This window comes from Anser brachyrhynchus, assembly GCF_964034855.1.
Source record: "Anser brachyrhynchus genome assembly, chromosome: 4".
Taxonomy (NCBI): Eukaryota; Metazoa; Chordata; class Aves; order Anseriformes; family Anatidae; genus Anser; species Anser brachyrhynchus.
The window spans coordinates 27058660-27071580 of record NC_137698.1 but is presented as its reverse complement, the minus strand read 5'-3'; the positions used below and the strand labels follow the sequence as shown (position 1 = coordinate 27071580).

At 36.2% G+C, this 12921-nt stretch overlaps 1 long non-coding RNA gene across 2 annotated transcripts in view; it reads left to right on the top strand.

The window, feature by feature from the left end:
* LOC308193917 overlaps positions 1–12921 on the top strand; it is a 47276-nt gene extending 34355 nt beyond the window's left edge. For both annotated transcript variants that reach the window (XR_013950055.1, XR_013950056.1), the window contains one exon: positions 1–12921. This exon is cut by the window's left edge and continues 27179 nt beyond it. This is a non-coding gene — a long non-coding RNA (uncharacterized lncRNA).

The following is a 12921-nucleotide window of genomic DNA, read 5'->3' as shown; positions in this document are numbered from 1 at the left end:
AAGACAGATTGTTGATGTAGTAAATTAAAGCTGCCTTACTGCAGCTATTTTGTCCACTGTTCTATCCCAGTCCCATATTAATATTTTATCCACTTAAATAAAGCCTGCATCATGTAATAATATTAAAATGGATTTGACGGGCCTCTTGGTTGGCTTGACCACCAGAGGGAAAAATTAATGTTCTGCATTTAATCTCAGCTCAAGGCGCTAAATTATTTTGGAGGTCGAAGCTGTCATGCATATCATGCTAAATTATTGAATGTAATAACTATTAGCCTGATGTCTATTTATAGATTTTTAAAAGTTGTTTACTTCATGCATCTTCAGCTAATTTTGAAGGGAATATCTCAAGTTTTTCTCATCTGGTACAGTACTACTGTATCTTTTACGGATGCAGCACTGGAGGGTATTTAACCAGCAATAGAAGAGAAGATGATGGACTCAGCAATCTTTAAAGCTGTGGAAATAAAATACATTTCATGCTGATAAATTACATAGTACACAGGATGCATGTCATACAGTCTTAACTACTTCAACTCAAATATATTTAACTTTAAAAGTTTATAAAGGAATTACTTTCTTGTTTTCAATATTGTTGAAGAGATGCAGATCCAAAGGGGGAATTGTGAACCACGAAGCATGGAACTTAGGAACAGATTTAAAGCTCAAGGACAGTGGCTTGTTACCTTAAGAATACAGTACGCTGTAGGAAAAATGTAATGCAGGATAGACTGAACTATAAAATGTTACTAGCAGTTAAAGGAATGGTACAATAGCAACTGTCACATTAAAATCTGAGATAATACATTCTCACTGCTACAGGTATATGTTTTTCTAGCTTTGCATCTCCCCTGCTGCCTTAATCTGCCTTGCTAAATAAAGTAAAGATGTCTGATAACATATGCAATAAAGAACAGTTAGGCTTCCATGTCTGCTGGTATAGTGAGGGCTCTGATGAAAGCCACTCTCTGATAGTGGTCACATGTGTCACGTGTTCTGGTACAAGCATGAATTTAACTCTCTCCTCTTGTTTTTACTTTCATGCTAACAAAGATCAAAGAATACTTTATTTAGTAACAGCCCCTGTATGATGCTTTCCGAAATCAGACTTCTGTAACTGTTTCCCTTAAGACAGTTTCCCTTTTTCCTTAAAACACTGTCAGTTGTGATTGATGGATTGTAAGGAAGCACTGAAATCTGGAAGGCTGTTTGTCTTCCTTACAGTGAGTAGTGATGGTCCAAAAATATTTGTCCTATCAAACAAAAAATGCTTATCAGGGAGGTGGAGACCACTGTACTAGCTGTATGTGAGTTGACACACTTTTGGTTAGATGTATAACAAGTAATCTCAAGATGTGTCTGGTAGGATCTACTGATATATCAGAGCAGTTAATACAACAAGCACTGATAAAACTGGAATAATTGCAGCATTGTCTTGTCATTCTGACAAAACAATGGAATGCATCCTTGTACAAAAGCCCATATAAAAATGACACAAGTCCAAAAATATATTGTGAACCAAGGCAGGGCTTGTTAGTCCTGTTAGACACCAAGTTGAACATGAGTCAGCAATGTGCCCTTGCCCCTAAAAATGCTAATTGCATTAGGCAAAGTATCACCACCAGGTCAAGAGAGGTGGTCCTTCCATTCTCCTCAGTACCTGTGAGGCTTTACCTGGAGTACTTTGTCCACTACTGGGTCTTCCAGTAGGAGAGAGACATGGACATGCTGTAAAGAGTGCAGGGGAAGGTGACCAAGATGATCAAGGGACTGCAGCACCTCTCCTGTGAGGAGAGGCTGAAAGCTGGGCCTGTTCAGCCTGGGGAAGAGGAGGCTCAGAGGGGATCCCATCAATGACTATAAACACCCGAAGGGAGGGTATAATAAAGGTGGAGTCAGGCTATTTCAAGTGGTGCTCAGTGCTAGGACAAGAGGCAAAGGGCACGAACTGGAACACATGAGGTTCCATCTAAACATCAGGAAGCACGTATTTATTGTGTGGGTGGAACAGGCTGCCCAGAGAGGCTGTGGGGTCTCCTTCTTGGAGATCTTCAGAAGCTGCCTGGACACGGTCCTAGGCAGCCTGCTCTGGGTGGCCCTGCTTGAGCAGGAGTTGGACCAGATGGCTTCCTGAGCTTCCTGCCAACCTCAACCATTCTGGGATTCTGAACAAAGAATTTTCATTATTATTTTTATTTTTTAATGCAGAAATAACTTATTTAAATAATTCTGCTGCTCACTGTTTTGAGTGCAGTGGAATGATATATGGGTTTCTGAATGAGGTACATTTTCCTTTCTGTCTTTTGATGTGCCCTCTAAACACCAACCCATATTTATCTCACAGTCTAACTCTTCCACTGCTGAAAGTTCCTTATTGTAATACAGGGCCTGAAACTTCACTGTACCAGACTATTGAATAGCTTGAGTTATAAATAAGAATTGATAGACAAAATAAGTGCCTTGTCATTAGTGCACAAATGTCAAGAGCAGAGCAAAGTCACGGATAAAGCCTTAGGTGGTTCAGCTCTCACTGTGTGCCCTGACCATGGTATTTCGTGACTCTAGGGAAAAGAGTTGCTTCCCTTTGCTTCTTCAAGAGCCAGACCTTTTCTAAAACATTTTCCTTTTAAAGGTGTGTCCTTCGATTTCAGTCTTAGAAATAAAGAAGAGACTGTTTTCTCTGATTTTTCATGAATTTTGTCTTTTCCACTTAAACTTTAACCTCAAAATCTTTAAGTGAACTGGTCTATTTTTTTCTTTTTTTTTCTTTTTTTTTTCACCCAAGGTATTTAGCAGTCTTGAACTTGAATGTCCAAGTTGTAAGCTTTTTTCCTTATAAAGGTTTATTGCTTTTAATATCCATGTCTTCATTGTGTATGGCTGAACAGGCCAAACACTCACCAAGCTCCTGCATTTAGCATCCATATCTCTGTGGTTTAGACACATTCCAGCATTATTTCATTTCATTTTTGACCCTAACGCTTAACATCTAGGCACTCTGCCTCCTACATCAGTAAGAAAACGGAGGGTCATATTTAATTGCCCAGGCTTCTAGGACCAGTGCTGATGCTTCAGTGTCTCTGTTTCTAAAGCAGGCTGTTCTCCAGAGCTTTTGCTTACTATTTTATGTACTACTTGGTGGACTAGAGAAAATTGAACACAAATATTTGTGATTTTTTTTTTTTGCAAAAAGATATTCTGAACAAGTACAGCTGGTAGAAGATACGTGCAGATCCTGATAAATGATAGAAGTCTCTGTATGCTTTGATTCTTCACTTTTTTTTGGTCTGAATTACCTAGAATATTCCCTAGATTGTTTTTTCCTTATACGTGCTTTATCTGAGCCAGGTAGCCTTTTCTGCTAAAATTGCAGGGTATTTGAACGTAAATAGAACAACACTGAGTCTAAGTTACATGCTGGGGTGTATTACAACTAATTTTACTATATTACTTATTTGTATGTTATTATGTTACTTATTCACTGTTTTTCTGAATCTTCAAATTCCCGATTCTAAGTGGAGATAAAAAAGGCAGTCCACAAAATTTGTGACTGAAGTAGTATTTGTAGTTTTAAAAGTGCAGGGAATTCTGTCTCAAACCAAAATCATAAATAGTCCATAGACTCCCTTCTTTATCACAGCTTGCATTTTGCTGTGGATTGTGAAATGCTGATAGAAAACATATGAAAGACTAGTTTTCTGGATACAGTATATAAGTCATAGCTTTGCACGCAATATTTCTGTTACTTTTTCTGCTAGCAAATCAACATGACGTGCTACTGCTAAAATAGTTAGGGTATGCTTTCATTAGCAAATAGGTGTCTGTCTTTCAATCTTGTTTGCTCAGTTGAATGAACTTAATATGAATAACATATCTTTAATTTGGTCAGCTATCATGGCTTTACATTTTACAGCCAGCTCCTAAACTGAACTTTTCAGTCATATCAACCTCATTCAGTTGAGTAAACATGACTGAAAAACACATCAATTTTTTGCTCATTTTGAGACCCAGCCTTAGAGAAATTAGTTGGAAAAAGGTCTGAGGATGCCAAATTTAACTGTTTGCTTTAAAGTCAATGGTAGCTTTGCTATGAAATTCCACAGGATCAAAAACATAGTATGGGAACATGATTTCTCAAGCTATTTCGCTAATTAAAATTTGATTTTTGGCTTTGTGTGGATTAAAGCTGCTAGATGCACAGTTGTGGGTTTTTTACTTTCGCACCCTGTAAGCCCAGTTGTCATACGGCCCATACAAGAACTGAGCTGGAAACAGTGGTAAATCTGATTCTGCTTAAAAAAAAAAAAACCAAAAATATACTCAAAACTGTGTACAACAACTAAGTACGCAGATATCTGTTACCAGCAGAATTTCACTGACTTTAATATAAAGCAGTTGTAGAACTGTCAGAATCAAGGTTAGTTACTTTTTCAAGGCAGAATCCAAGTTCTGACTGTATCTTGATTCTTATTTTAACTAAAATTCTGTATCTCAAGTTCTTTTTGGACTGCCAGTTTTCACTGTCTATGGTGTGACTTAAATTTAGTTATTTCTTAAGGGAACCAATAAACACCTGCTGAATTTAATTGCATGTTTGTTCCTCCTCACAAGGAAAAACCTTGCAGTTGACAGCACTCTACTTTCCAGGAACACTGATAAGATGTCTCTTGCTTCATCTGTCTAGCAGCATTTGAAGTCTGAGTAGATTCCTTCTGATTCTGAGCTTGTCCAGTAAAAAAAAAAAATAAATAAATTTCACAAGCTATTTTCAATTTGATTAATATGTTGAAGGTCATAGCTCAACTCAGAGGAAAGTCTCTCCGGACCATGAACTTGTATTACCATTGAACAATTGTAGAAATTTCTTTTATACGTTCTCAGGAGTAAATTCTCTTCATGACCTGGTTTTTGTTTATTTGGTTCAGTTTTATTTTGGTCAGGTAAGTGCAAGCTGTCAAATATATAAGCAGTCTACAAATCTGCTGCAGTGCTGCATGCTTGAAGCAGGTGGTGTGTATGACTTGTATGCAGTGACTAAAGGCCCTTAAACTGCTTAAATTACATTAAAAGAACTTTTCCTGTTGACTTAAGTGGGAAATTCTCAGCCAAGCACTCAGAACTTCATCCACATTACCACTTAACATTGCACTCCTTTTCCTCATTGTGATAGATGCTGCAGTAAGGAGAATTAGACACCTTGTTAGACAACAGATGAGCTTTCTGGTTGTAGGCTTGAAGCAAATGGATAGACTGTCTGGGGAAGTTCTGGACCCTCAATCAAGGGATGTAAAAAGAGGTTAGACATGCATCTCATACATCTCAGATTAGTTCAGGCATTCTTGATCCTGGATTGGGATAGGGATGTGGCCTAGATATTCCCTTTAAAGCCCTGCCAATACTATTTTCTGACTTAGCTACATTATACCTAATAGTGTTCTGACTTAGTTATGTTCTGACTTAGCTATGTTATACCTAACAGTGCATTAGTATAGGTGATTTAATATAACAACGAAGAGAAGTTAAATAATAGAACATGCTTAAAATAGTACAATATATTTCTTTGCTTTGTCCTTTAGAGGTAGAAAATCTATGTTCTTTTTAAACTTTCTACTATTGTAGATACATAATAAGAGGTTGTACTTTGATTATAAGCTTCATCTGGACAAACAAAACAATCTGGGAGGAAGGTACTGCGGCCTCCTTTTAACACATAAATAGCTGGTTCATAGTGAGGCTTGGAGTTACTCAGAGAGCCTCAAGTGATCCTTGAATATAAACCAATGTTGTTAGTCATTGACCATAAGCAGTGTTTGCTTAGCCGTGTGTCCTTGGTAGCAGTGAAATGTGTGGGCATCCAGGAACATATCAGAGTAATTTCACTGTTTTAGAGATATGGAACATACTGTCCCTTCAAGCATTTAACTTTTAATACTTAAAAAAAAAAAAAAAATAATGATTCTGTGCTTAGTAAGTTAGGAAGCACTGGGTTTCTTTCAGCAGGGCTCCATTTTAGGGCATTTTAGGTGAAGCTGATGAGAATTCTCATTTTGCAATTTTTACTGGTGAAAAGGACATTTTTCATATTTCTGAAAAGATATTTTTGTATTTCAGAGGCAGAGCATACTGTCTCTTTTCTCTGGTGTTGTTTAATTGGATGGACAAAGCTCTTTGAGATCAGCAAAAAAGGTGTCTGAATGACAGTGGACTATTAAGGAGGATTAAGAAAGTAGCTATCTACACATTGTAGAGTGGATATTTTCATGATGAAACACTCCTGTATATGCAATTCTATTGCTGAAAGTCCACAACCTTTCAATACTTCTTTCATCATTTTCTATAATTTCGCATTGTATTTACAGTTACCTATAATTCAAAAATCCTGATGAATAGTATTTGGTTGGCTTTCATTTCTTAGCAATGATCCTTTTATGCAGTCTTACCTTCTGTTGACCTACATTTGAAGTGCAGCTCTGTGCTGAAAAGCTGCAACCGTTTGTTGAAAAGCATTGTGTAAAATGGACTTCACTGCGCAACATCCCTTCTTAGAATGAAAAGTCAGCAAAAAATAACATTCCTGTTTCTTTTTTCTTTTTTTTTTTTTTCCTGTGAGCAACTCCTAGGCAGTAGTCTTAGAGAAATACATCAGTTGCATGGCCAAAGATACTACTTTCTCTTCTGTTTTTCTTTCTGAGTGTTAAGTTTCCAGTAGGCAGAATAAAGGCTTGCCTTTGGTATTAGTTCTGGCTTGGAATTTTCTTTAATCATTATCAAGGCTGGAAGTAGAAATAGAGTAGTAGATGGGAAAGGCAATTGAATAACAAACGTTGGACAGTCTTAATCACTCAAGAACCATTGCAGACAATTTGGGTAGGATCAAGGATAAAAGTTTTCTTGTAAGTCAGTGAAGTTACAGAAATGCATGTATTTAATAAGTGATATATAATCCAGTTATCGAACTGTGCTAAAGAAAGAGGAACGATAGTATGCTTTATGGAAAGAATTTTTGAGAGATTTCAAAGCGAAACAAGATCAATAAACTTTAGAAATGTTTTGAAAGATTTGTGACTTAAGCAGGTTTTGAGGCTGGTGGCAACTCTACTGCGAAACTGTTATAATGGAGGATTGTGGTTAAAAAAAAAAAAAAAAAAGATTGCCAGAATATCCTGACTGGTTGTGAAAAAAGCAATGAGAAATTGTCTGCTGCAGAGAATGAGACCAGACTAGAACTGGACAAAATAGAGGGCAATGTTAGCCTTGAATCTAAGCAGCAGTTTATAATATAATCAAACTAAGTTTATATAAGAAAAAAAAAAAGGAAGATAATTTCACAAATCATGAAACAAAACCCTGTCTTAATCTGTCCAGTTTTTGGAAAGGTAATTGTGAGAAGTGAGTTCAGGTGTGCTGAGGTCTGAAAGTAAAAATGGAAAATATCTGAGAGGAAACAAAATGTATTTTTTTGCAGCAGAGGAAAGTAATTGTGAGAAGTTTTCCATAGACAGTTCTATCTAGTGACTACGTTATCACCTTCAAGACAAATGAATCTTATATGCTTATAAATTTGCCCAGTCATGCAGAAACCAGTACACTGTAACTAAAGTTCCAATAAAGGATATACAACCTAGTCACATTGAACGTACACAGGTTTTTGTGTCTCAGCTTGCACAGCGGGGGAACGTGCTTACTAAATATGCCTGTAAACTAGACAGGATTGCTTAAGGAAATGAAATTACATATTCTAGGGCTGAAAATATGCCAGGAAATAAAACTATCATATCATCAGACATGCTATCATAGAATAACAGGAACTGCTGTAGATAAATTAAACTGTAGAGGAAAAAAAGCCAAACTCTGTGAAAATACGGAAACAATCTAGGAAAGGCCAGATTCCCTGAAAGGAGGTAAATGATGCTGTTAAGAAAATGTTAAAATTAATATTCAACATCATTCAGTATATGAAAAAAAATGTTATACATGTTAACATACTTAAAGAAATTTAAGGGCCTTGGTCTGAAACCAAAGTATTTGTGTATCTTGTAAAATAATTACTCTGTGGTCATTCACATGTGTATTATTTCCACAGTCCTGAAATAAGATGTCAGATTGCCACTCCTAAACATGTAGCTTGCTGCATAAATTCTCTATTAAATACTAAGTGTAGTAAGTACAGATCGGTTTGATCCTTATGAATTGCCAAACCGAAGTACAGGCCATCCAGGGTCTGTTCTAGCATGTGGTATTGTCAGCTGAAACTCTGCTTGTTAGAAAACAGAATGAGGTACTTGGTTGCGTGGTCACTCCTGTTAAAATAGAAGAGATCATAACCAGATTGTATGCTACAATGCATGTTGACATGACCTAAAACTTTTGTAGCTACAAGACAGTGCATATAATTGTCTAGATGTATAACAACATGGGCATGAGATGCTAGTTTTTCTTGGATTAAATTATCTTTATGAGGTACTTAACCGAATCGGAGGTCACCAGATAGATTAGGACATGTTAGTTTCACAACTGGAGATATTACAGAGGTGTATTTGGAATTTCAGCAGCCCAAAAGAGCATTATTCATGGAGGAAACAAGTAGCACCAATATAAGGAGCTGAGCAAAACAACGTAGACCAGAACTGCCAAGCTACATCCTTTGATATGGACAGTGCTATCACGGACTATGTGATAACTTTGATTTACATGTTGTTTTATGAACATACTTTTTTCTTTCCAAGAAGGGAATGATAAGAGCTAGATTAGAGTTAGACCCTGACAGATGGAGATCTGTTTCTGCCTCTCATGTGTTGCCTTTTGTTTAAGCAATTTTCTTTTATGTACCCAATAAAGATATATAAAAATCATAGCTACAAGCTCATTCTCAGGATTTTCCTTGGTACCTTCACCTAAAGAAGTGCAGGATGTTGTTTGTAGGCTGGTATCTAATATTGCAGCACTAATTGGATATATTCTTTTTTCATCTGTATTTTCTCTTACATGTCAAGGAATGAAAAGCTTTTAAAATGTAAGATGTCAAATGTCACAATTCTTCTTCCATACTTTTTTTTTCTTTCTTAAAAACAAAACAAAACCCCCAAACTATACTTTTTGCTGTATCTGCTAGTTCTAAATCAGCTGACTGCTTCTGCTCCTTTAAACAGGATAGATGAAAGCAAATGATCAAGATACAGATGTGAAATCTCTTTCCTCCTCGTGGTTAGTCCTCTCTTCAGTATTGTTAATTACCATGGCAGTTCCATGGACAGGACCAGAAGGCTTTTCTGACCTCAAGTTAATTTGGTCTGTGAGTTGCTCCATGTAAGATCAAAAATGAAGCAAATTTATTGGAGTGAATTTTGAAGCTGTGTAGTTTAGGATGCATTTTCAGCTGCTCAATGCAAACATTTCAAGGTCTCCACTTTGGAATCAAATTTGTCCTAGTGCATGAGGAGAAGCCAAAGGATCTTGAGTTTTATACCTTTGTTTCCTTCATTCACTACCATGATAAAGTAATACCAAAGTTCTGAATCAGGCTTATCAAATGTTCTTCGTCATTACCAATATACATAAATGCAGAATCCCACAAATACAAATTCATTTAACTCTGCTGAAGTTTAACCTTCTCCTTTACAGCTTTTCTGTGCCAGTTTTTCACATTCTAATGAGAAGCATCTCATTATCAACTTCTTATCTGAAATAATCTACATCAAGACACATTAAAAATCCACACAAGGATATAAAGCTTCTCATATCTCTACCTTTATCATTTCTGGATTTTTGAAAACAAAATCCTTACTTGTCAAAAGGAATTTAGGAATTTTCCATCCCATTGTGGTGGCAGAGCAAGAAAACTGGAATTTTGCCACGAGTTCTGAAATATGATAAATTGGTTTTGTAGAGGAAGCATCTTTAGGTTCTGTGGCTAATTCACTTAGTATGTTTTTACATGTTGAAGCAATGTTTTATTCTGTGAGAAGTTCTATGAAGAAATGTTAATAGAATGTTCCAACATTTGGGGGAGGAAATGTAAGAAATGATGGTTTTAGAGGGTAGAAACCTGAAGGACTTGATCTAACTGTATTTGAGCCTCTGGATGCATGATCCTGTTGTGCAGCCACGAATGCAACAGAACGTATATCTCCAGGGTAAAAGAATGCAAGATGTTGGTTCACTCACTTGGGGACAATGGATGTGATAGATATTGGAGTATTTCCTTACAGCTGATTCATATCAGCTGATAGCTTGTTTTCAGTAGCAATGGTCCAGTCATATCCTTTCATCATGCTTCTAATTCAGTGACCTATGAAATCAGAAATGTCATAAAAAATACATATCTTATGAGTGCATATTACAGTTGATAGTATTCCGTTCAAGCTGAAAATAAAACTGAATTTCATCTCGAAAGTAGTGCTTGAAAGGATGTTTTAAGAAAAATGATATGCAAATATGATTGAGGTTGGTAATTAACTATAAATGCTTGTCTTCTGGGAAGCTGAACTAGTGCAGCAACCAGAGTGCCAAAGGCTGCCCCCCTCTGACCTCCCTCAAAAGGTTACAAAACATCAGTATTCTGAGATTCCAATTGCTAGTATTTTTGCCTTTCATGAAATTAGTTGATTTAATTATATTTAATTTATTGATTGAGATCAATTTAGTTGATTTAATTATATTTAATGATAGTACTCAGATTCTTCTTCAGGTTACTTTTGATTTATTAACAATTGTTAAAAATATTTGTCATATTCAAGATGCAATACTGTCCATAGAAATCAGTGGCAGTATTGCTATGGACTTCAAACAAAAAGTGATGTTATCTACTAGACCCTCCTCTAAGTAGTAATTGTATTGTATTAAAGCAAGAAGTCAATAGTGAGCCAAATTTTCTTTGGAAGGGTGAAATACTATTTAAATCAGGTCTCAGCTCATTAATATGTCATCTGCAAGGCTGGCTTTAAAGTAGTGTTATATTTGCTCAGTTAAGCATTCAGATGCCAGGAAATGGCAAATCTTGGTCTTGTAGATCTGTAACATCAAAGTTCCTATTTAGATTAATGTGTAGTTTTCTCAGATATTGCATTATGATGTTTAAGTGGTTTACTCATTCATTAGGTTGTTTTTTCAAACCTTTATTCTTCTTTTTATTTAGAATCCATGGTTACATACAAAAATAATTTGTATAACATAATTCAAATAATGTAAGAAGACAATTTTTTTCACACAGAGGAAAAATGTAGCGTGTTTCCAGCACTATCTTTTATAACCTCCCTGCAAATGAATCTTTCTTTCCCAAACACCACATAATGATGGTACATATTGTGCTATGCTCTTTAGTCTTGTACAGGAAACAACCCTTTGATTAAAGAAGACTGAGATTAAGTTATGAATATTCTCGATATCATACACTTGAAATATGTAAGGTGGATTTATTTTTGATAGTTTTTTTTCCCTGCAGTTTTTCACTGTTGTTTTTGGTGATCTCAAGCATCTCTGAAGGGGAGGGGAGAGGTAAAGGTGGGAGTAATTCCTTTGCTAACAAAGTGGAATTTTATGGTACCATCAGGTGATATCTAGTGTTCCTGCAGTATGCGCCCCCTCCCCTTCAAAGCAGAGTTAAGTAGTAAAGGTAGGCAGTAATGGTCGTTGTATAGGACTGGGATAGAAGAAATAGCAAGAAGAGAAGAAGACATTGATTCTATTACATTTAACCTATATTTTACAGTTATTTTAACCCCACAGTGACAATGGCAAAGCATAAATACACTCTATATAATGGCTGACTGCTTATCACAATTTGGTTAGTGCATAGCTGCTGGTTCTTTGGTGCTTGCAATTCTAGTTTATTTATTTTTGTCTAAAACAGAGCCAGAATTCAGATTTTCTTACTAAGTAGTTTAGAAAAATTTAAAATGTCTGATGTGGAGCCACAGACACATTATTTGGAAGAAGAATGACACTGCTGCTTTAGGTATGTTCATGCCTGTGATTAAAAGCTCTTTACATATTCATCCATCTCCTTTAGTTGTTCTGCTGCTTCTGTTTGAGAATAACAGTGCTATCAAAGTGACAAAAGGCTGGGTTGTGCTCCTAAGGGAAGTAATTATAGCAATAAAGAGCAGAAGGTAAAATTATCATTTGTTTGCTATTTTATAATGCAGTACCAAATATTTATCATAGTATTAGAAAAAAAGCCACAAACTTTATGTAGATTGTAGAATGTAACAATAAATGAACTCATACTGCAATGAAAAGCTAGTTTTTCACAAGGCCCAAAAGAAATCTGTGCTAACAATAGTTTAGTCACTGTACAAAATATTCAGGATACAGCATTGTGCTAGTCTTGTCTTTTTTAACAGAGAAAAGATGTTTTATTTGTGTGTATTGTTACAAGTTTGGATAGACTGTTCTCAGGCTAAGCTTTAATTGTTAGGGCTCACTGTATCAGAAGAGAGATGTCACATATATGTCTAATGTAGGAAATGTTCTTCACACTTTAGAAAAAGATATCTGAAGGATAACATCAAAATCTGGATGGCTACTTGAGGTAGCAGTGTAAAGGAATATTTTTCTAATCTGAAAAATTTGGGATAGGCTGGACTGTGGCAGTAACAAGTTAGGTATTTCATGCAAGTGAGAAAAGAGCACTATATATGCTTCAAAAGAGACAGCTGTGGTGTCCTGCCTCGTTTCTTCCTTTTCTGTACTGCCTTTCCTGTGGTAACCCTCCTGCAGTCCTTGAAATCGCAAGCTGCACATGGTTAAATTTATTTGGCTGATAAATGACTTGCGTTAAACAATGCACCGGTGAGTTCTCACCGCCTTGCAACTTAATACATATGGTGATTATGCTTCTTTGAACATGTATAGCCACAGGACAGATACAGACCTCACTCAGATTGTGCGCTCTGTTCATGCGTGTAGAACTAAATGTTTGCT